The sequence below is a fragment of the Ornithorhynchus anatinus genome, chromosome 16, assembly GCF_004115215.2.
Source record: "Ornithorhynchus anatinus isolate Pmale09 chromosome 16, mOrnAna1.pri.v4, whole genome shotgun sequence".
Lineage (NCBI taxonomy): Eukaryota > Metazoa > Chordata > Mammalia > Monotremata > Ornithorhynchidae > Ornithorhynchus > Ornithorhynchus anatinus.
The window spans coordinates 41,351,468-41,376,054 of NC_041743.1; the positions used below are offsets into that span (position 1 = coordinate 41,351,468).

At 47.1% G+C, this 24,587-nt stretch overlaps 1 protein-coding gene across 1 annotated transcript in view; it reads right to left on the reverse strand.

Moving 5' to 3' along the window:
- PTP4A2 (protein tyrosine phosphatase 4A2) overlaps window positions 1–13,034 on the reverse strand; it is a 28,624-nt gene extending 15,590 nt beyond the window's left edge. Inside the window, exon 1 of the mRNA XM_001506653.3 lies at window positions 12,939–13,034. The gene's annotated coding sequence lies outside the window, so the exon portion shown is untranslated. The remainder of the gene's footprint in view (window positions 1–12,938) is intronic.
- Window positions 13,035–24,587: the final 11,553 nt, after the last annotated feature.

The following is a 24,587-nucleotide window of genomic DNA, read 5'->3' on the forward strand; positions in this document are numbered from 1 at the left end:
ACCTGGCACATAGTAAGCGCTTAACAAATACCATGATTATTATTATTATCAACTCTCTGCTGAAAGCAATACTGGAAAATGCTTCACTCTTGAGACTGCTTTAGCAGCCCAAAAACTACCCAGGGGCCCTTCTCACAATTATTAATGTCACCCTTATCCACCAAGCCACATCTACCCGTACTTAAGTGTATTCTAAAAAAGTAAGCACCTGTCTCAAGCCACAATTTCCAAGTTTGTCCACAATACCAATCCCAGGGAAAACTTGATTCAAAGTAATGACAAGGAGTTTTGAAAATGCATTCTCGATCGCCTGCCCTTTTTTCTTTCAAAGCTTCCTTGGGTATAGTCAATGTTGAACTGTGTGGTTAAAAGACTTGTTTTACTTGCTCATTGAACTTCACAGCTCCCCAAGAAAGCGAAGCAGGTGACTGTTTCAAGTTATCCGTCTTTTTAACAGGCAAGAGTGGTTATGTGATTGGTCTTTAGTCACAAAGCTTTGTAGTGAGAGAGCCAAGATAGCTACGCTAGCCTTTTAACATCCAGGTCTTGTCCCCCCCTCCTAATCCAAACTGCCTCCCCAGTTGATTCTTTTAAGACACTTTCCTATTTTAGTTTTAAAAACTACTTCTTCATAATTACCCGCAGGACACAAGTTTAAGCTCAAACATTCCCCAACACACACACATCAACATTTTAAAAAAGGAACTACTTTAAAATGTTACCCTAGCAGAATAAACTTGTTAACCACCAGAACAAAAGCTGCCAGCTTCTAAATTCTACACCTAAACTGAACAGAAGAACAATACCCAAACCACTTCTCAATAATAATTATGTACATGAAAACATCGTGTGGAAAATTACAAACTTTTAGAAACTACTGGGGTATATTAAACCTGAAAACAAAATCTCCAAGGAAAAGTCATCACCACCATCATTACAATCTTTCTTCCAGTGGAGATACTTGTTTTACTTGTTCAGCTGTTATTTTGGGAATCTACAAATCTTTTTTTTGATTGTTTCCTAAAGGCAGCAACTACCCAAAAAAAAAAAAGAAAAAATCAATCACCAGAACGGTTTAAATGGCAAAACGAAAGGAAATTTTCACCTTGCTTTGAATTCCTTTTGGAACACCGACTGTATCAAGATTAACGTGTGCCTGAAAAAGGCAAAAGAGTGCACTGTACTGACGGCCCTGCTCTAAAGGTCAATATTTCAGAATAAAGTTTTCTGCACGGTTCCAGTATTTGCTTAGGCAACAGTGCAGGCTTTCTCCTATTTGCTCCTCCTGCCTCATTTTGAAAGTACACTCAGTTCTGCCACAACACATGTTTTCATGGAGTGTTTTGGCTAGAACGCTGTTCGGGAACAACCAAGCCTGCTCGGATACTTAGAGACGTGGTGTCAGAAAAAACTGTGCTCCTGCACGTGGTGCCGGACACTGTGAGTGCTAGAGAACAGGTTTTCCTTAACCCAGGCCTTTGTAAGAACGCAGGCCCCACGTTATAACCCTAATGGACATTCCATTTTCTATGATGATGGTATGTCGCTGTTATATTAATGTCTGTTTCCTCCTCCTCTAGTCTCTAAGCTCGTTGTGGGTAGGGAATGTGTCTGCTTATTCTTGACACAAAGAAACAGCTTCATCCGTGTCAACAGGCCTGGTATAAAAACAATTAAACTCCTGGTCCCATTCCTGAAAAGAAGAGTTCTGCTTTGTGTCAACAGTTAAATTCTTGCACCTGTCAATTTACACAAACTAATCATAACTACCTTGCAACTCCTAAGAATTCAAAGCAAAACACGCTGTCAAATCACAAACACACGACCACAGCTGTTACCAAATCCCACAGTGGAGCTAGCATACACTCTGCACCTGTAACCCCTCTGCCAAGACCTCTCTTCTAAAGTTGCCTTTCTGGAAGAAACACAAAATTCCTCCATTTATGGGTAGAGTGAGACAAAGTCAACGGAGTGGCTGAAGAGGCTGGGTTACATTACATCCTGACTTCTTCATCTACAAGGAAGTGATTTTTAAGTCTTTTCCATTAAGCAGCTCTCAGTTGCTATAAAATCACATTGGCAGCTTCAAACACCATCTTCATGGCCTAATTAGCTTTGTGCAATGCTCCCTCATAATCCATCTTCTCCTATTGGATTTGGCAATTACGCAAAGGTTGAATTTGGGGCTCTGGTAAAATATCAAAATGCGTGGTCTGGGAACTAAACAACGGTCGGTAACTTCATTGCCGGATCAATCATGGTAGAGCTGGCACATGATTATCTGAACTAATTAGAACAAAGACTACTTCAGATAATCGAAAGTTGGGAAGGCTGTCCAATTCTGGTTCGTCTCAGTTCAGTTAAACCAAACTTCCCTGCACGCAAGCCTGCCCTTTTCATTACTATTTTTAATAACCCCACCAATCTCCATTCAGCAAGTTGGTTCACAGAATCGGCGATAAGATAATCAGCTGCCTACTGTAGCTGAGAAGACTTATAAAGGATGGAGTCTCCCGTCGGGAATGACGGATGAGCTTCAGTCCTGAGATTTCGGGCCTGAGAACCTGCGTAGAGAGATTAGGGGTAGCGACATTCAACTCTTCCTCCTGCCAATCCAATTCCCTTGGGGTCCATAATGCAATGAGCAGAAAGGTGGGTGGGTGGTCTTTGACTGTGTCTAAGGCACAACCAGGAATAGAACCCAGATCATATCTTCTCCAAGAGGTGTTCCCTGACTAAGCCCCCCTTTCCTCTTCTCCCACTCCCTTTGCATCGCTCTGACTTGCTTGCTTTACTCATCCCCCCCGGCTCAGCCCCTCAGCACTTATGTACATATCTGTCATTTATGTATATTATGCCTGTCTCCCCCTCTGGACTGTAAGCTGGTTGTGGACAGGGAATGTGCCTTTTCACTGTTGCACTGTACTCTCCCAAGTGCTTAGTACAGTGCTCTGCACACAGTAAGAGCTCAATAAATATGACTGATTGAATGAATCTTTTGATTCCCAGAGCAGTGTTCTCTCCACTGGACCATCAGCAGGGCTAATCAACCAACCAATCAATCAAGGGCATTAATTGACCAATCAATCAAACTAAGTGCTTGGGAGAGTTCAGTACAGCAGAGTTAGTAGACACATCCCCGCCCTCCAGGAGCTTACAGTCTAGAGGGGCTAAGATTATAACCAGGAGGGCAGAGAACAGCCCCAGGAGTTCCCTGCAGGGTTCTGCCAGATACAAAGTTGAGTTCCAAGCTCTCTAAGTCAACAGTGCTCTGCCTGCTACTCAACTGAACCCTGAAAGAGGGAACATTTCACCTCTGGTCTGAAAAGAAACTATTTAAGGGATAGGAATTTGCAGAGCCATTTTTGGGTGAGAATGAAACTGTTAAAATACCGGGTGATCAAGGAGTCTACCAATTCCTTAAAATTACAGTATGACATCAAGGCCTTTTCCCATCCTTTGATAGGAAGAGGTCACCTTGGCCATTCCCTTTCCTCTTAGTTACGGCTGTGAACAAGGCGTGCCAGAACACAGTTATCCTCCCGTATTCTGAAAAGTCTGTAGCAATCAAATATTCACAACCTTCTCAGAGCTAAATTCTTCTTACTGGGACTATTTTTTTTTGGTAAGGCAACCTCATTAAATGTAACCTTATGTCGCTGTAGCAGGATTTAGATGTGCCAACCTGTCGTTTTTTGGTTTTTTTTTAACTTATCACAAACAATACTAAAAGTTATGATGGTATTGATTAAACACTTGTGTCCAGCACTGAGGTTGAGCTCTCAGCCACCTCACAGATATTTCAAAAATAAGAAAAGGATGGGAAGAGGTTGGTGGACCTCACATTATTCTTCAACTCCAGCTAAACGCTATCATGCAAAGAAGCCCAAGTCTGAGGCCATAGGATCAAAAAGCAAAGCCTGGAGATCAAATTCACATGCGATCAGAGCATTACTTTCCAACCAAGTTGCCTGACAGGAAGTCATGCAAATTCTAAAGTCGGCTCAGCTTCCACAATCATGCAACCCTCTAGTACAGCACTCTGAGCTTTAACTACCATCAAACCCAATCTTATGAATTTGCTCTCCTCAGACATTCCCACTTTTCCACTTCCTCATTTGGGGAGGGAAATCTTCTCAAGAGTCACGAGTCCCTATAGAGATCATTAGTCAAACGTTTGTGTGTGTGTTTTTTTTTTTAAAAAAAAAGCACACAAACTTTTAGAGTGGGGAGAAAATGTCAACACATCAGAACTAACCTAAGATTTCACCTGCCGCTCAGATAGAAAAGCCAATTAGGCAACCACTAGGCCGATCTTCGAGAACAGTTTCAGTTACTTACCACAGGCCCTGGCCCCTTGTCCCTCCTCCCCAAAAGGGAGTGGTTACCAAATTTTGAATGTCTTCTAGTGATTAGCAATAGCTGCCTTTCATCCACACTGACACCATGAACTGTAACATGACAATTGAGCTAAATATTTTAAAAACTATTTTGCAGGCTCCACGTTCTTGTGCCTCTTTCAAAATGGTACTTCCTTTCTGAGGTTCTCAGGACTTTATTCATTGGTTTCTTTAGAATCGGTTAGGTCCTTAAAATGAACCACATTTCCAAACACAATGAATTAACTTCTTTGTTTAAAAAAAGAGACAAGATAGCATTGCCATATCTAGCTTTCATGCCAGAAATTTTCAAAAGTATATTGAGTTCTGAGATAAACACATGCAATAAAATTAAAATAATAGAACCATGAGAACTTGGAAAGGCCACCGCTCTGCCTTCTTACATTAGGTAGCGAGTGTTTTCTGTGATTTTTTAAATTAAGCTTAATAGGTCTAGTAACCTGATTCTATTTGCTCATGCTTCCATTACCACAGAAATCGTGCGGCCTAGAGGAAAGAGCATGGGTCTGGGAGTCGGAGGACCTGGGTTCTAAACCTGGCTCTGCTACTTGACGTTGGGCAAGTCGTTTCATTTCTCTGTGTCACAGTGACTTCATCTGTAAAATGGGGATTAAATCCTACTCCCTCCTATGAGGCTCATATGGGACAGGGACTGTGTCCAATCTAATTAAACTTATGTACTCCAACACACAGAACAGAGTTGGGCACACAGTAAGCGCTTAACAAGTACTCTAATAATTATTACTATTGTTGTTATTGTTATTCCAAGCCATGGCATCACATTCACTGTCAGTGAACATGGGTTGAAGACTGGTTTACTGATCTTCAGTCTTTTTTACACATACAAGTAGGCAAAAACTTTTCCTAAATGTTACCTGCTGAATACTCTCAGACCTGCTCCCTCAAAGGCTGCATTGTGGCGAATGACATCCTGGCACTGTGGGTTGTTTCCTTCCAAAGTTTTGAGTTTTTTTTGAAGGAACAATTTTAAGGTCCACAATTAAAAGCAAAATAATCTTTAGCTTTCTGAGGGATTAATCGGAGAACACTGCATAATCCACTTTCTGACGGGCTACTCCACCTTTGGGGAATCCAAAAACAGCTATATTTAACTCCAATCCCTTTCCATATCAACATTTTAAAGTGTTTTCTTTGCTGTGCCAGGAGAGTGAGACAGACTGCAGCAGCTGCAAGCTCCTCAGGGTTACAAAATACATACTTGGAAGAAGGTTATTTGAATCACCTTTCAAAATAATCCAGAGGACAGGACCCGTGCGCAAAGTTGCTAATCTGTAATTAGCCAATACCACTGAAATCCAGGGGTACTTTTTGTATTTTTCTAACCAGCATTTTGGGTCGCTGAAATAAGCAATAACCTTGCACTTATTTTGATAAAGTTTGGTCAAACCTCTCAAACAGCGTAGTGAGAACAGGTCACTGAGCGGCCCCCTTGATATATTTATATTTACCATATATTTTCCTGCGTCATTTGCACATTAGCCTATGTGTCCCCTGAAGTTGGTTACTTCACCACACATCCTCCACTACAGGGGTGATGGTGAGGTCTTGCAACCTCAGGATATCTCACTAAAAATGTATAGAAACTGATGAAGAATTCAATCCCTGTTCTCCCTCCCTCTTCGACTAGGAGCCCCATTTGGGACACAGGTCTGCTCTTCCTGAATCTCCCCCAGCGCTTACTCCAGTGCTTGGCACAGAGCGCTGAACAAATGCCATTCTGATGATGATGATGACGACGTTGATGATGGAGTCTCCTGTTGTACTTACACGATGGAAACGATAGCTGGTGGTTCGACCAGGGCCATTCATGCTCTCGCCCTGCCAGTCACGCTCTCCTGGACCACGAAGTGCAGTGAACAAGGAAGCAGAGAGGAGACCGGGAAAAGGAAAAGGCACCAGACCCTCTCCCAGCCCAAGTCATGGACGGCGGCAGAATACCCACGCGGGGCCGGAAAACCACGGCCCAGCAGGCGGCTGAGTGCCCCTTAAGCATTTTGAAATTCACCCCAGCCACACAGCACTTATGTCCATAGCCTTGTACTCTGCTAGCTTCACTCTCTGTAATTTTAATGTCTGTCGCCCCTGAAGACTGTCAGCTCCTTCTGGTCAGGGATCCTATCAACGGATCCTACTGTGGAGTACTTCACAAAACCCTGAGTACAGTGAGCTGCACATAGAAAGACCTTGATCAATCAGTGGGGTTTATTGAGTTCTTACTGTATGCAAGAGCACTGTATTAATGCTTGGGAGTGTCCTGAGCAGTTCCTTTAGCACTGGACCAACAGTAAGGCAGAAATTATTACAAACCCAAAGCATGATACCTGGCTATTTGGGGATAATAATCACATGACTACTCTGCCACTTGTCAACTCTGGGACAGTGGCAAGTCACTTAACTTCTCGGTGCCTCAGTTATCCCATCTGTAAAATGGGGATTAACTATGAGCCTCACGTGGGACAACCTGATTACCCTGTATCTACCCCAGCACTTAGAACAGTGCTTTGCACATAGTAAGCGCTTAACAAATACCAACATTTATTTATATTTTTATTACCCTGTTTATTTTGTTAATGAGATGTACATCCCCTTGATTCTATTTATTGCTATTGTTTTTGTCTGTCTCCCCCAATTAGACTGTAAGCCCGTCAATGGGCAGGGATTGTCTCTATCTGTTGCCGAATTGTACATTCCAAGTGCTGAGTACGGAGCTCTGCACATAGTAAACGCTCAATCAATACTATGGAATGAATGAATGAATATTTGCACTGTGCATAACCTGTCCTTCTAGGAGAGCACATCTCAACTTAAAGATACTTCGAATCCAAGTAACAGCAAGCTCACCTAATAGAGATGGATCAAGGCACGGTGTGCCATAGAGAAGCATTGCTCAACTCCCTTCCCCAGAATTGGTCACAGGGCCACATCACAAGCGTGCCTTTTACCTATGGCTCATCTTATCCCACTTCCTTCGATCTTCTTAGTTAGGGAGCCGTATTGCACTCTTCCAAGCATTTAGTACAGTGCTCTACACTTAGTAACACTCAACAATTGACTGAGTGGGGTTCACCAACTTTTCTGGTTCATTCCCTTCCAAGACGTGAAAAACTGAAGAAGGAAAATAGCAACTGTTTCATTTCCTCAGCACTAAATGCCCCCTGGATCCTATACCGGACAGGGAGCCCACTCGACACATCTTTTGCTCGTTCAGTCTGGGCTCCAACTCAAATATCTGGCCATCCTAAAGGCCCACCATCTCTGCAGGAACACCGCCTATGGTTGACAACTAAGAGGTCCCGCTAGGAAATCCTATTTAAAGTTACATGCCAAGGAAACTACATTTCCTGGTTGAGAAATAGTACAGCCTTACCAATCTGCCCAATATCAATGGCCTACCTCCAGGACGAGGAATTCATTTAAAGGTGGCAAATGATTTTGAAACCTGCAAAGACTTCATTTTTAAAGATGCCCTCTCACCATAAAGACAATCGATATTTAATAACTTGGATTTATAGTGCCTTTTCCCCCAGAGACCTCCCGATTTTGGGGAGAGTTTAAAATCATTACTAAAAGGAAATTTGTTTGTAAGTACACGTGCAGTGAAGGATAATGTCATGAAGTCTATTGTTTCTCCATCAGCTCCCTCTCAATTTGCTGACAAATCCTGCCGGTGACTCATTTCCTTCTTCCCTAACCAAGTCACCCTGTTCCTTTATGATAGGACTTCACCAGTAATGGAAAGTAGAAAACAGATGTCAACTTGCTTTGATAATAAAAGTAATAAATACCAAATACTCATATTGGAAACTAAGCAAAGACGACAGTGACAGAGTAAAAGCAATCTACCTAATGTTTCTTGTAAAACAGGGCAAATTTAAACTGCCACTCAACGCTCTGATGGAAATGGGCTAATTCCAGAAGAGAGTATATTCGGTATACGCTTTCCAGAATCTGAGTTCTGGTCAAACTAATGCAATATTTAAATAAACAGTTTATGTTTGCTCTCTTTCAGCAATAATCAATTCCTTCTTTATTCTAGAGCAAATATAGGTATGTATTTTTAATGAAAAGTACATTTCAACCCCCAAATTAATGAAATAGATTCCTAACCTAGAGCATAAGTAAGCCCCTTCGAAAGGTCAGATGTTTTCTTTCCAGAACCAGTAGGTTCACCTAATGGAAAGGTTACAGAAAGGAGAGGTCTTAAAGGTTGCTAAATTGAAAAAGTCAGCATTATGCCAACATTACAAATGTACGCCTGGCTAGAGTTTAAATAGGCTTCCCAAACTGTTTCCTTTGCTTTTAAAAAAAAAAAAAACCCGGTGTCAAATTATCCAAATTTTTGCATCAAAGTCATGTAATTTACGAAACTAGAGACCAAGCATCATTTTCTAGGTAATATGCATCTTCAAGAACTGAAAACAGAGCAACTCAGGCAGGGTTCCTAAATAATTAAAATTAGAAGGACCACATTTCAACAGCTAACATTCGACGGAAAAGGCCAATTTCTACAACACCCATTGACCTACCTCCTACACCACCTCCTTATGTGAAAATGCCTGGGAGGAACTAAAAATAGAGCACTACCAAGGATGCAAATAACCTCTGAAATAAACAACAAAAAAACCCACCAACTTTTTCACCTTCCAGGACTAGCCGTTATCGGGTACTTTTTCCTAGGCAAGAGCCCCCGTGCGGCACAGGGACCGTGTCCAACCTAATTAACTTGTATCTTCCCCAGCGCTTAGAACAGCATTTGACATAGTAAGTGCTTAATACAAATTTTAAAAAAAAGGCCACTCAAACTAGAAGTCCTAATTTTTTTGGCGGTGGGTTTGAAAAGTATTAAGATCACAAGTTTCTGCACATCATGAAAGCAACTAAGCCCTTCATCCCAATATTACTCAAGAAAGAGAGCAGTCTGTACCATTTAGGAGAGGGTAATAATTCATTCACTGCTTACAAAATGAAACCTTTTCTCTAGGGTGTTGAAATTTCGAAAGAACCACCTGTGGCTTCAGGGTAAACCCCTGAGACAGGCTTTCCCTTGCGAAGCACGGCAATGATATGCCTTCGGAGGCCTCACTTCAGTTACCAACACCACATTCCAACACAAAAGGGCAAAGTTCAAAGGCAGAAAACTATAAAATAGATTCTAGCTGCTTCACCTTTGCTCCCTTAAAGGAAAGGCTGTTCATATAACTTCCAAGCTAGCATTTTGGGTTTTAATTGTAAATGACTAGCACCAAGCTAACCCCTAGGAAAGGAAAGCTTGAATTTCCTGGAAGACAGTTCAGAGAAAACAGAATAGGGGATTGGGGACTTTTTAATTTTCTTTTTATTTTATTTTAACTCCCTTGTAAGATCAGTATGAAGCACTTTACCTTCAAGGTCACCAGAGTTTAAAGCCTATGCTGTAGATGGTTCTTTCCATCAACTGGGTTCATTAAAATTAAATATTACTCTACTCTGAGTCATAGAAGGAGGGGTATTCTGCAGATCTGAGTCAGAAGGTACCAGGTTCTGCATTCCCAAATTATTTGTCACTAAGGTATACTAAAAAGACAACCTTTCCCAGTTTCTGAGAGTGGCAATTACATCACTGCCCTGGAAAACTGTGCCTAATACATGCAAGTGCACACACACACATGACCTGAGCCTAGAGTGGGGAAAAAAAGGCCACTTCTAAGTACCATAGGACCAACTACCTCACCCTCTTTTACTCCCCTGCCCCCAAAATCCAAACAAACTTTGTTCCTTGATCACATTCCAATTCCCTTTTAAAACCATCTTCGGCCACCTCAAGGCACACGCCCTGGGGGGCCCCAAAAAGCTTCCTGGCTACATCACCTAACAAATCCAACCTCGACCCCATGAAGCCTCTAGTTCAATTATTCTTGATAATAATAATCGGGGTGTTTGGTAAGCGCTTATTAGGAGCCAAGCACTGTACTAAGGGCTGGGGGGCAACGAGAATACTGGCAGGCCGCAATGATCTAGTCACGCCATCTGAGGTGACTCCGTCAGACCACAGCTAGCTTTATGAGGATAAGGTTCTTCCAAAGAAAACTCGCTTGTGACAGCACAAGGCACACCGTGTGCTGTTGACTCAGAAGGGGACATTTCTTCCTCTGAGTCAGCATGAACCAAGAGCCCACCCTATCAGTAGTGATACCATTAACTGAGCATTTCTGTGTGAGGAACACTGTGCTAAGCTCTAGGAGAGAACACAAATGGCAATTAGTCACGAGGCATTAGAGGAACTTAAGCTGTTGTGGGTGCCTCACTTCTACCGCCACAATCAACGGCGGTTTGTTGTTGGGTTTTTTTGGGGGGGGGGGGCCTACTTTGGGCAAACAGCATGGCTCAGTGGAAACAGTCCGGGCTTGGGAATCGGAGGTCATGGGTTCTAATCCCTGCTCTGCCGCTTGTCAGCTGGGTGTCTCTGGGCAAGCCACTTAACTTCTCTGTGCCTCAGTTCCCTCATCGGTCAAATGGGGATGAAGACTGTGAACCACACGTGCTTCGACCCGATCACCTTGTATCCCCCCCCCCCCCCAGCAGCTTAGAAGAGTGCTTTGCACATAGTAAGCGCTTAAGAAAAGCCATTACTCTTATTAAAGCGCTGAGGGGAATTATAAAAGAGGGTTCGCTGGCCCCAGCAACACATCAGCCAAAAACAGGATGCCCTGGGGACGGGTCCGATCCAACCTCTGGAAGGGATGGTAAATCCACCAACCTCGGGCAACTTTCTGCATCATTGAGGTTGGTAATCTAATGTGCTGGGCACCGCACCTTCCAAAAGGGCCCGACTCCCCTGAGGTTGGTTACCAGGCTAGACAGCCGGGGGTGGGGGGAGATGAATATTTCCTCTAAGAACACACACAGCAGAGGGCAGAAGAGAGCTTTCCTTGCTCCTCACCAGCCCCCAAATTCTCAAAACTTTGAAATAACCCAAACTCTGGAAATGCCCAGCACCGGCCTATCTCCAGGCCGGGAGCTCTGACCAAGCCCTGGGTATCCCATTCAAAATAATCATCAAAATAGGAAGAATAAATCGGGCCGCCTAAAGACAAAAAGAAAGAGCGAATTGGCCAGGACACTTCTTACTGCTGTCCAAAAACGAACTCGCCCTTAGTGTCCTGGCAAGGGTATTTTTGAAGGCCGGGGAAAAACAACCGGCCTCCTTAAATTGCCCTTGCACTTTCAACTCGACAGAACTTCCTTCATTTCCTGTCAGTGACTGCTAATGCCATGTTTCCTTAAACAGCTGCCATGTTCCCATCCAGCAGTCGCTGCTCCGCATTTCATTTCGGGGGTGAAAAGGACACTTTTAACGCAGACCCTTCCCAGGGTGGGGGAGCCCGCCCAACTACCCTCTTGGACGCCTTGGGCTTGGGAAAGTTACTACCTGCCCAGCTCACGCCCCGACTTTCCGAGGCAAGAGACACCTTGAAACCTGCTTACATAATACCGGCATTTCTAAAATGTCTTCAGTGCCCTTTATACGAGCGCTGGCCCAAGGGTGGGGGAAGGCCACGTTTTTGCGGCGGCGGGCAGAAGGGAGGCCTGGGCAAAGGCCTCCACGCCTTCCGGAGGCCCGCGATTATCATGCAGTCGTACTTATTGAGCGCTTCCTGCGTGCAGAGCACTGGACTAAGCGCTTGGGAAGTGCAACTGGGCAACAAATAAAGACAATCCCTGTCTAATAAGGGGGTACAACTGGGCAACAAATGGAGACAATCCCTGCCTAACAAGGGGGTGCCACTGGGCAACAAATAGAGACAATCCCTACTTAAGAAGGGGGTACAACTGGGTAACAAATAGAGACAATCCCTGCCTAAGAAAGGGGTACAACTGGGCAACAAATAGAGACAATCTCTGCCTAAGAAAGGGGTACAACTGGGCAACAAATGGAGACAATCCCTGCTTAAGAAGGGGGTCCAACCGGGCAACAAATAGAGACAATCCCTGCCTAACAAGGGGGTACAACTGGGCAACACATAGAGACAATCCCTGCCTAAAAGGGGGCTCACAGTCGATGTGGGGCTTTACCTCGCTGCGTGTCCCGGGGGTCGGGGGGGTATGGAGAAGAGATGACAACCCTATCCTTAGCAAACTTTCCAGGGGCTCGGCGGAGAGACGGGAGAAAAAGGCGAGGGGAAAAGGAACAAGAAAAGGGGAAAAGGAAGGAGGAAAAAGGGGAAAGGAAAAAGGAGGCACCCTCCCCCCGCAACCGACCGTAGCTTTACCACCCGAACCCAAGCCGGGTGGGACTCCAGCCTCCCCCGTCCCCTCCTCTCGCTCGGGGCTTGCAGGAGAGAAGCCCCCCGGGCCGGATTTGGAGGCTGCCCCCCGACCCCTCCCGGTCCACACTTCCCGGGGCTGGTCCTTCCGGGGACGTGTCTGCGGCCTGGACTCATGGCCGCTGCTGCTGCTGCTGCTGCTGCGGCCTGCGCCCTTCCCCGAGGCCCCGGGGCGGGCGAGCCGGCGGCCGAGCCCCCCGCGCCCCGCACTCACGCTGGCGAGCCGGGGGCTGGGCATTGAAGTCCGGCGGCGGCGGCGGCGCCCCTGTCCTCAGTCACCTGGGCGGCGGCGGCGACGGCGGCGGCGGCGACGGCGGCGGCGACTCCCCCCCAGCCTCGGCGCGCGACACCCGGCCCGGCCCGGAGGCGGCGGCGCGTGCCGGCGAGTCCGTCTTGCGCGGGTGACTGCTTGCCCCTGTGGCGTCGCCGCTGCTGCTCCCGCCGCGCCGGCTGCTGCTGCTGCTGCGGCGGCGGCGGCGGAGGCTGCGGCTACTGCTGCGACGGCGACTACTGCGGCGGCGCCTCCTGGAGCGGCTGGCGGGGCGGCTGCCGGGGGGACGGTTAGGGCTCGGGCTGCGCGCGCAACCGGAACCGCCTCTTCCCGCCCTCCTCCCCACGGCCCCCAGGGGGCGCTGCCAGGCTCCCCGGCCGCACGCGGGGAGCCGTTGCCGACTCCTCCGCTCCCCGACGTTCCACCGCCTCGCATTGGCTCAGACGGCGTTGCCCCGGCAACAGGCCCCGCCCCCTTCCCTTGGGGTGCTGTTGAGTTTTTTTATGGTATTTGTTAAGCGCTTACTGTGTGCCAGCCACTGGTAATAATAATGTTGGTATCTCTTAAGCGCTTACTCTGTGCCGAGGACTGTTCTAAGCGCTGGGGGAGATAGAATAATAATAATGTTGGTATCTCTTGAGCGCTTACTATGTGCCGAGCCCTGTTCTAAGCGCTGGGGGAGATAGAATAATAATAATGTTGGAATCTCTTAAGGGCTTACTATGTGCCGAGCACTGTTCTAAGCGCTGGGGGAGATAGAATAATAATAATGTTGGTATCTCTTAAGCGCTTATTCTGTGCCGAGCACTGTTCTAAGCGCTGGGGGAGATACAATACTAATAATGTTGGTATTTCTTAAGCGCTTACTATGTGCCGAGCACTGTTCTAAGCGCTGGGGGAGATACAATAATAATGTTGATATTTCTTAAGCGCTTACTATGTGCCGAGCACTGTTCTAGGCGCTGGGGTAGATACAATAATAATAATGTTGGTATTTCTTAAGCGCTTACTATGTGCTGAGCACTGTTCTAGGCGCTGGGGTAGATACAATAATAATAATGTTGGTATTTCCTAAGCGCTTATTATGTGCCGAGCACTATTCTAAGAGCTGGGGTAGATACAGTAATAATAATGTTGGTATTTCTTAAGCGCTTACTCTGTGCTGAGCACTGTTCTAAGCGCTGAAGTAGATACGGTAATAATAATTTTGGTATTCGTTAAGTGCTATGTGTCAGGTACTAATAATAATAATAATGTTGGTATTTCTTAAGCACTTACTATGTGCCAAGCACTGTTCTAAGCACCGGGTAGATACAAGGTAAACAGGCTGACCCTCATGGGGCTCACAGTTTTGAATCCCTATTTTACAGATGAGGTAACTGAGACACAGAGAAGTTAAGTGACTTACCCAAGGTCACATAGCAGACAAGTGGCAGAGGTGGGATTAGAACCCATGACCTCTGACTCCCAAGCCCAGGCTCTTTCCACTGAGCCATGCTGCTTCTCTGAAGGTAAGGTAATCAGGTTAGCGCCCCGCCCCGTGAGGGTCACAGCCTTCATCCCCATTTTACAGGTGAGGTCACTGAGGCACCTAGAAGTTAAGTAATGATGGTATTTGTTAAGTGCTTCCTATGTGCCAAGCACTGTTCATTCAATCGTATTTATTGAGCGCTCACTATGTGCAGAGCACTGGACTAAGCACTTGGAATGTACAATCCGATAACAGATAGAGATAATCCCTGTCCCAAAACAGGCTCACTGTTCTAAGGGAGATACAAGCGCTGGGATAGGTAGGTTTGGACACAGTCCCTACCCTACATGGGGCTCGCAGTCTTATTAATAATAATAATAATAATAATGGTATTTTGTTAAGCACTTACTATGTGCCAAGAACTATTCTAAGCAATGGGGTAGATACAAGATCATCAGGTTTTCCACGTGGGGCTCCCAGTCTCTATCCCCATTTTACAGGTAAGGTAACTGAGGCCCCCTTGATTTAATAATAATGGCATTTGCTAAGTTTTTATTATGTGCCAGGGTACTGACTGCTGGGGTAGATGCAAAGTAATCAGGTCTCACATGAGAGAACAGGGATTGAATCCCCATTTTACAGATGAGGTAACTGAGGCCCTGAGAAGTTAAGTGACTTGCCCAAAGTCACACAGCTGACAAGTGGCAGAGCAGGGATTAAAACCCAAGGCCTCTAACTCCCAAGCCCGGCCTCTTTCCACTAAGCCACGCTGCTTCTCTAATTAATCTTAATTAATCCCCATTCTGCAGAAGAGAGAACTGAGGCACAGAGATGTGAAGTGACTTCCCCAAGGATGCACAGCGGCTTCCCTTATAAAGCAGCATGGCCTAATGGAAAGACCCTGGGCCTCGGAGTCAGAGTACTTGGGTTCTAATCCTCGTGCCACGTGTCGGCTGTGTGAGCTTGGCCAAGTCACTTAACCTCTCTGTGCCTCAGTTCCCTCCCATGCAGAATGGGGATTCAATCCCTGTTCTCCCTCCTACTTAGACTTTGAGCCCCATGTGAGACCTGATTACTTTGTATCTACCCCAGGGCCCTGGCACATAATAAAAGCTTAACAAATGCCATTATTATTATTATTATTATTATTAAGTCAAGGGGGCCTCATCTTTTCTCCTCCCACTCAAGGGCAGTCTGGCCCCAGCCTGAAGCCCCCAGGGACTCAGGCCAAGAGCCCCCCAATAATCCTCTCCCAACCTTAAGGGGCTGCCTCCAGGGGAGATAAACTGGTTGGGCTAATTGCCAGCTGCCCTCAAGAGAAGTTATTTGGCTACCAGCCCAGGAGGAAACTGAAGAGAGCTGTGGGAGCTTCTCAGAAGGATCCTTCAGGGTTCTCGCTCTTCCTGGGGAGAGGCCCGAAAGGTTGCCGTAGATGCACACGCCAAGCAGGATTTGTGGCCTTCTATTAGAAGAAGAGTAGTCTATTGGGTGGAGCACAGGCTTGGCAGTCAGAGGAACTGGGTTCTAATTCCGGCTCCACCAATTGCTGGCTGGGTGACCTTCGGCAAACCACTTTACTGCTCTGTGCCTCAGTTACCTCACCTGGAAAATGGGGATAAAATATGCCAGCGCTTAGTACAGTGCCTGGAACACAGTAAGCGCTTAACAAGTACCATAATTATTATTATCTGTTCTTCCTCAATAAAATTTCTGTTCTCCCTCCCTCTTAGATCATCTGCCCCATGTGGGACAGGGACTGTGTCTGATCTGATCATCCTGTATGCCCCTCCAGTGCTTAGTACAATGCTTTGCACATAGTAAACCCTTCCAAATGCTACTATCATTATTATTATTCTGTTACCCTCACCCAGCACCTTAGTGGTAACCCGAAAGCTACCAGAAAATGGTGTGCCACACAGGAGCTTGGACTGGAACAAATGAAAAACCCCAGGTCCACAGCACTTACATATAGGATCCTTATACTCTGCTGCTTCCCCTATCTGTAATTTATTTTAATTTCTGCCTTCTGCACCAAATTGTAAGTCCTTGAGGGCAGGAATTGTGTCTAGTCAGTCAATCAATCATATTTATTGAGCGCTTCCTATGTGCAGGGCACTGTACTAAGCGGTTGGGAGAGTACACTATGACAATATAAGAGACACAGTCCCTGCCCTCAAAGAGTTTACAGTCTAGAGTCTACGAGCTGTACTCTCTCAAGCACTTAGTATAATAATTGTGGTATTTGTTAAGCCAAGTGTGCCAAACTCTCTACTGAGCACTGGGGTAGATACAAGATAATCAGGTTGGTCACAGTCCCTGTCCCACTTGGGGCTCACAGTCTTAACTACCATTTTACAAATGAGGGAACTGAGGCACAGAGATGTGAAGTGACTTGCCCAAGGTCACACGGCAGACAAGTGGTGGAGTCAGGATTAGAACTCAGATCCTCCTGACTCCCAGGCCCCTGGTCTTTTCCCCGGGCCCCGCAGCGTGGCTCAGTGGAAGGAGCCTGGGTCAGAGGTCATGGGTTTGACTCCCGGCTCTGCCACTTGTCAGCTGTGTGACTGTGGGCAAGTCGCTTAACTTCTCTGTGCCTCAGTTACCTCATCTGTAAAATGGGGATTAACTGTGAGCCTCACATGGGACAACCTGATTACCCTGTATCTATCCCAGCGCTTAGAACAGTGCTGTACACATAGTAAGCGCTTAACAAATACCAACATTATTATTACTATTATTAATATAGTGCTCCACACCCAGAAAGCATTTATTAACTGATTAATTGGAAGTCTGGGCCTCCCTCCTCCCTGAATCAAACTCAGCTCCCGAAGGAAGATCTTAAGGTCACGTGGCTCTGCTTTGTCAAGCCACATCCCGAAACCTCAGTGAAGTTCAACCTCTGCCCAGAGGCCCTGGGAGGGAGTATTCCAGGACAAGGCTGACGGGGCTGCGTGGGAGTCGTCTGGAATAGCAAGAGGTGCTGCAGGTCAGGACGGAGGTGCACTGACAGGGCGGCAAAGAGAAAGCTGGCACAATTTCTACCTACACCCTACCTGGCTCCAGGAAGCGCTGCTGCTCACTTCCTGAACCACCAGGTTGACACCCAGAACTTTTCCAGACTGTAACTTCTTATGGGCAGGGAATGTGTCAGCTAATTCTCTTCCATTTTACTCTCCCAAGCACTTAGTACAGTGCTCTGCACGCAGGTAGCCCTCAATAAAGCAGCATGGCCTGGGCCTGGGAGTCAGAAGGGCATGGGTTCTAATCCCAGCTCCACCCTCAGTCTGCTGTGTGACCTTGGTCAAGTCACTTCACTTCTCTGGACCTCAGCTACCTCATCTGTAAAATGGGGATTGAGACTGGGAGCCCCCCGTGGGATGGGGACTGTGTCCAACCCGATTTGCTTGTACCCACCCCAGAGCTTAGTATAATAATGATAATAATAATAATAATGTTGGTATTTGTTAAGCACTTACTATGTGCAGAGCACTGTTCTAAGCGCTGGGGGAGATACAGGGTGATCAGGTCGTCCCACGTGAGGCTCACAGTTAATCCCCATTTTACAGATGAGGTAACTGAGGCACAGAGAAGTTAAGTGACTTGCCCACAGTCACACAGCTGACAAGTGGCAGAGCTGGGAGTCGAACTCATGACCTCTGACTCCGAAGCCCAGGCTCTTTCCACTGAGCCACACTGCTTCCCTAGCCACGCTGCTTCCCTATAGTATAGTATAGTATAGTATAGTATAGTGCCTGGCACATAGTAAGCACTTAACAAATGCCATAATTATTATTATTAATCAATACTACTGATCGATCGATTGACTGAGAAAGGGTTTAGAGCCTGATTCTCTCCCCTTGCTCTGCTGAGGGAACACCTGGGAATTTCAGGAAGGGGGACGAGGAAGGTCACCCATTCTACAGGGAGAGGCCAGTGGCAAGAATTTCAAGACTGAAAACTCCTTGTAGACAGGGACTATGCCTACCTAAATGCCACTGATTGATCAGTTGATAGGAATGGGCAACACAGAGTAGCCACACGGAGGTCCCAAAGGGTGCGCAGAGTGCCGGGCTCGGGAGTGGGACCCTCTGATCCCTAATTCGTGACGATCAGAAATGGTTTCCAAACCCAGCTGTGGCACAGTTAGCCTCCACACCTCAGGAAGCTCGGGAACTGTGCTCCAGGCCCATGTATTACACTGTGTGAATCATACTTGGCAATGAATTTCACACATAATAAATGCCCTGGATTTACCCAGCGCCTTTCTCTAAAGAGGTCCAAGTGCCATTAGCTTGTTAATGTTCACAATATTCTATGAGGTAGGGTAGCTGGCAACCCGTTCACTGGCCTGTTTTGTAGAACGATAGCTCCCCAAGGGCAGGGACCCTGACTTCCATCTGTTGTATCGAATACAATCAGGGGCTGGAATTATCCCTGGTGCAACTGCTTCAGACTCACCAGTGCCCACGGCCCCTAGGGAGACCCAGTTGGAAAGAAGATTTATGGGAGCATTCAGAGATATTTTTAGCGGGCAGGATGGTGCCCAGCCGGGTAGTGTATATAAGGGGAAGGATGCCAGCGGATGGGGTGGGGGTGGCCAAACCATGCCCGGGCTAAGGCACCAGCGATCATCAGCTTAGCACGCAGTGGGTGTTCGATGCGTGTAAAATGTAATGATGTGACTGAGAAACTGAGGCTGAGAGCTGGGACGGTCAGTGAACCGAGCCAGGATGTCAGGAATCCTGCCCTCCTGCTGCTTCCACCAGAGAATTAGTACGGGCTAGTGGGTAGAGCACGGGCCTGAGAATCAGAAGGACCTGGGTTGTTGTCGTGGCTCCACCACTTATCTGCGTGTGACCTCGGCCAAGTCACTTTACTTCTCTGTGCCTCAGTTCCCTCAGCTGTAAAATGGGGATTAAGTCTGTGAGTCCCTTGTGGGACAGGGACTGGATCTAGCCTGATTATCATGTATCTATCCCGGGGCTTAGTACAGTGCCTGGCACACATAAAGTGCTTAACAAATGCCATAAATTAAAAACAAACAAAACTGTAATTTGGTTTTAGCGGAATGGACCAGGCCTAATTCCAACAGGGAAGTCGGCTCTAGAAGGTGGTATTTGTTAAGCACTTACTATGAGCCAGGCACTGTACTCAGCACTGGGGTAGATACAAGGTAATTGGGTTGGACACAGTCCCTGTCCACAGTGGGCTCACTGTCTTCATCCCCATTTTACAGACGAGGTAAATGAGGCACAGAAAAGCAAAGTGACTTACCCAAGGTCACACAGAAAACAAGTGGTGGAGCCAGGATTAGAACTGGGACCTTCTAATTCCCAGGCCCCGGGCTCTATCCACTGGGCCACGGTGGAGGTGGACAGAGCCGGATGATTATTTTATCTTTAGGAGGAGGAAAAAAAAATTCAAAAAGGAGCGAGGGGGGAAGGGGTTCACCTCTACCAGAGAGAGTTCTTGAGGCTGATGATTTCTCCCCAAGGTCAGCGAAACCTCTATGAAAACCCATCTCATCTCCAAGCGAGATCATCCCCAGAGGGAGAAGGGAGGCTCCCTCTTCTGCAACTCCTCTGGCCTGTCTGGAATTCCCCCAGCAGTCAGAAGGATCTGTTAATGGGCCCACGCCCTACCAGGAAGATAACCCACGGAGAAGGGAAGGGGAGGGAAAGGCGGGAATACCGATTCGGGGGCCCACCCATCTCCAACCTCTAATCCGAAATCCTGAATTTTTATAAATCTTCTCTTCGCCCTGTTCTCCCCCGGGCCCGGCAGCTTCTGCCAGAGTGTAGCTGCTCTGCCCTCGGAAGCCCTGCACAACTGCACGTCTGCTCGAGCCAAGCAATTACTCCCCTTCAAAGCAGAAGGCAACCCCAGGGGTCCTCGGTGTTTGGGAAAACCCAGCCAGGGAAAGCAGAGGAGAACTGTAAAAATACTTCAGACGTCAGGGCTTTTGCTGTTTACCCAGAGGAGGTTTTCCCCAGGAGCTGGGAAGCTGGGGATAATGACGATGTGAAAGAGCAGTGCAGGAAAGGAAAGATTTCCCAAATCCCCCCACCCCAGGAATTCCTCTCTCAGCGAAACGACCCCCCCTCCCCCCCATCCCCTTTAGTTTCTTTCCGAATGGGGCTGTGTTACCCGGGACAGGTATGGGCGGATTACCACAAAAAAAGGGGAATGTGACTTGTGTGATTAGATCAGAGGCCCTGGGGGATGGAAGGGGTGGAGGGGGGAGGTGCTGCTTAGAATGGATTGGTTAGCCAAGTGAAAGCTGGTTCGGGTCATTAGAAAAAATATTCAAGGGATTGTTTAAAACAGGGAGCTTGCCCAATCGAAAGAGCCCAAATCCCAATATCACTGTTGTCTGCATGCTCTTCGGGGACAGGGATCATGTCTGCCACTCTTGTACTTTCCCAATAATAAGAAAATCATAATAATAATAGTATCTGTTAAGTGTTTACTGTGTGTTAAACCCAGCACTAAGATCTGGGATAGATTCAGATAGTAGATGATAGATTCATCTACCCCAGAGTTTAGTACAATCCTTGGCACATAGTAAATGCTATCTGTATGTCCCCCAAGCCCGAGGTCATAGAGTTGGTAGACAAATTTCCAGTCCACAAGGAATTTACAGCCTACACACATCTGGTCATTCATTCATTCAATCGTATTTATTGAGAGCTTACTGTGAGCAGAGCACTGGGCTAAGGGCTTAGGAGAGTACAACACAACAGTAAATAGTCACATTCCCTGTCTACAACGGGCTTACAGTCCTAGAGAGGTGGGGGGAACAGACATCAATACAAATAATAAAATTACAGATATGTACATAAGTGCTGTGGGGCTGGGAGGGGGGAAGAGCAAAGGGAGCAAGTCAGGGCGATGCAGAAGGGAGTGGGAGATGAGGAAAAGTGGGGCTTAGTCTGGGAAGGCCTCTTGGAGGGGTTGTGCCTTCAATAAGGCTTTGAAGAGGGGAAGAAGCCCAAGGTCAGAAACGTGCCCAAAGTCAATCTGGGGTTTAGAGAGATGTTCCTTAACGAGTGTGCCAAGGAACTCCAGGAATGCCCCAGGAATTTTCCCAGGTTACCATTCTCAATTTCACCCTGTTTGTGCCCTTGGTTTCCTCCACTCAGGAGCAGGTCCATCCATGGGCAGGTGAATCAAAGATGGAAGCCCCCCAACTGGGGATCAAGACAGTTTTGGGGCCACCTCCATGGAGATGTCCCAAGCAGGGGAACTCACCACCTGGCAGGAGGACACAGACCTTTCCTCCCCCGCTCCCCAAGCCTTCTTTTGGGGCCCAGGCTGAGGGGGTTGATGAAGGTGAGGGAAACCACCTCCGCATCAAAGAGAAATTCCTCATCATCGGCTTTAAAGCCCTCAATCACCTTGCCCCCTCCTACCTCACCTCACTACTCTCCGAGTACAACCCCGCCTACACAATTCACTCCTCTAATGCCAACCTACTCACCGTACCTCAATCTCATCTATCTCACTGCTGACCTCTCTCCCAAAACCTGCCCCTGGCCTGAATGCCTTCCTTTTATCCATCAGACAATTACTCTCCCTGCCTTCCAAGCCTTATTGAAGGCACATCTCCTCCAAGGGGGCTTCCTTGACTAAGCCCTCCTTTCCTCTTCTCCCACTCCCTTCTGCATCACCCCTGACTTGCTCCCTTTATTCACTCCCCCTTCCCGGGCCCACAGCACTTATGTACTTATCTGTAATCTATTCATTTATATTAATGCCTGTCTCCCCTTCTAGACTGTGAGCTCACTGTGGGCAGGGAATGTGTCTGGCATATTATTATATTGTACTCCCCAAGTGTTTAGTACAGGGCTCTGCACCCAATAAGCATTCAATAAATACGACTGACTGAAAGCATATTTTCGACCTGCCCAACCCGGGCTAGCTTGTGAAGACCGTGCTAGGGTCTCCCACCAGAAATGACAGATGGACCTCAGTCCTGAGGCTTTAGAACTAAGAGCCTGTGCAGAGGAATTGATTATAGTGCTAGTGGCTTGTGCAACACTACTTTCATTCTCAGCTCCTTGGCAGCCCTGTCCTTCTGGGATCACGGAGGGGAATGAGTGACCGAGTGAGCGGGGGTACGGCACAGTGCAAAGTGCATGTATGGTCTTTTCTCATGTTAGCCAGCTACAGGTAGGATGGGGACAAGGACCCTGGTCTCCCAGGCAGACAATCACTAAAAACGGTTGGCCACTGACCCCCGCCCACGTCCACCCTCGGGCTTGGAACTCCCTTCCCCTTCAGAGTCAACAGTCTACCGCTCACCCCTCTTTCAAAACTATCCTACTCACATCTTCAAGAGACCCTCCCTGACTAAGCCCCCATTTCCTCATTAGCCATTCCTGTTGGGTTGCCCCCAAATATTTTGATATATATTCACCCTAGACCTTCCTTATTTCCTTATTTCCTTTACTATTTTTTAGAAGCATTTGCGAAGTGCTTACCATAAGCCAGGCACTGTTCTAAGTGCTGGGGTAGATACATGGTGATCAGGTTGGACACAGTCCATGTGCCACATGGGGCTCACAGTCTGAATCCCCATTTTACTGATGAGGTAAATACATCATCAATTGTATTTACTGAGGGCTGTACTAAGTGCTAAAGAGAGTATTATACAACAGAATTAGCAGACTTGTTCCGTGCTCATAAAGAGTTTATAATCTAGAGGATTTAATAAGTGATTTGCCCAAGGACACATCAGTAGATAAGTGGTGGAGTCATGAGTAGAATTCAGGTCCTTTTGACTCCCAGGCCTGTGCTCTATCCTCGAGGTTACACTGCTTCTCAGCTTCTATCAGCTCTCCTTATCTGTAATTTATTTTAATGTCTGTCTCGCTCAGTAATCTGTAACCTCTTTGTGGGCAGGGATCACGTCTACCAAATCAGTTGTATTGTTTTTTCCCAAGCGCTTAGTACAGAGCTCTGCACCCGGAAAGTGTGCAATATACATCACTCACTGATTGATTGGGAAAACACTGAACTAAAGCTCACTGCCCAGCCCTACCCTGAAGAGTGATGATTCCCCGATAAGGCCAGATTCAAAAACACAGCACCACACCTCCCTTTCAGCCCTTGATTGTAAACAAGACTAAGCTTCTTGAAGGCAGGAATCAAGACTACCAACTTTATTAGATTGTACTCTCTCAAGTGCATGAGAAGCAGCATGGCCTAATGGATAGAGCTTGAGCCTAGGAATCAGAAGGACCTGGGTTCATTCATTCATTCATTCAATAGTATTTATTGAGCTCTTACTATGTGCAGAGCACTGTACTAAGCGCTTGGAATGAACAAGTCGGCAACAGATAGAGACAGTCCCTGCCGTTTGACGGGCTTACAGTCTAATCGGGGGAGACGGACAGACAAGAACAACGGCAATAGAGTCAAGGGGAAGAACATCTCGTAAAAACAATGGCAACTAAATAGAATCGAGGCGATGTACATTTCATTAACAAAATAAATAGGGTAATGGAAATATATACAGTTGAGCGGACGAGTACAGTGCTGAGGGGATGGGAAGGGAGAGGGGGAGGAGCAGAGGGAAAGGGGGAAAAGAGGGTTTAGCTGCGGAGAGGTGAAGGGGGGTGGTAGAGGGAGTAGAGGGAGAAGGGGAGCTCAGTCTGGGAAGGCCTCTTGGAGGAGGTGAGTTTTAAGTAGGGTTTTGAAGAGGGGAAGAGAATCAGTTTGGCGGAGGTGAGGAGGGAGGGCGTTCCGGGACCGCGGGAGGACGTGGCCCGGGGGTCGACAGTGGGATAGGCGAGACCGAGGGACGGTGAGGAGGTGGGCGGCAGAGGAGCAGAGCGTGCGGGGTGGGCGGTAGAAAGAGAGAAGGGAGGAGAGGTAGGAAGGGGCAAGGTGATGGAGAGCCTCGAAGCCTAGAGTGAGGAGTTTTTGTTTGGAGCGGAGGTTGATAGGCAACCACTGGAGTTGTTTAAGAAGGGGAGTGACATGCCCAGATCGTTTCTGCAGGAAGATGAGCCGGGCAGCGGAGTGAAGAGTAGACTGGAGCGGGGTGAGAGAGCAGGAAGGGAGGTCAGAGAGAAGGCTGACACAGTAGTGTAGCCGGGATATAACGAGAGCCCTTA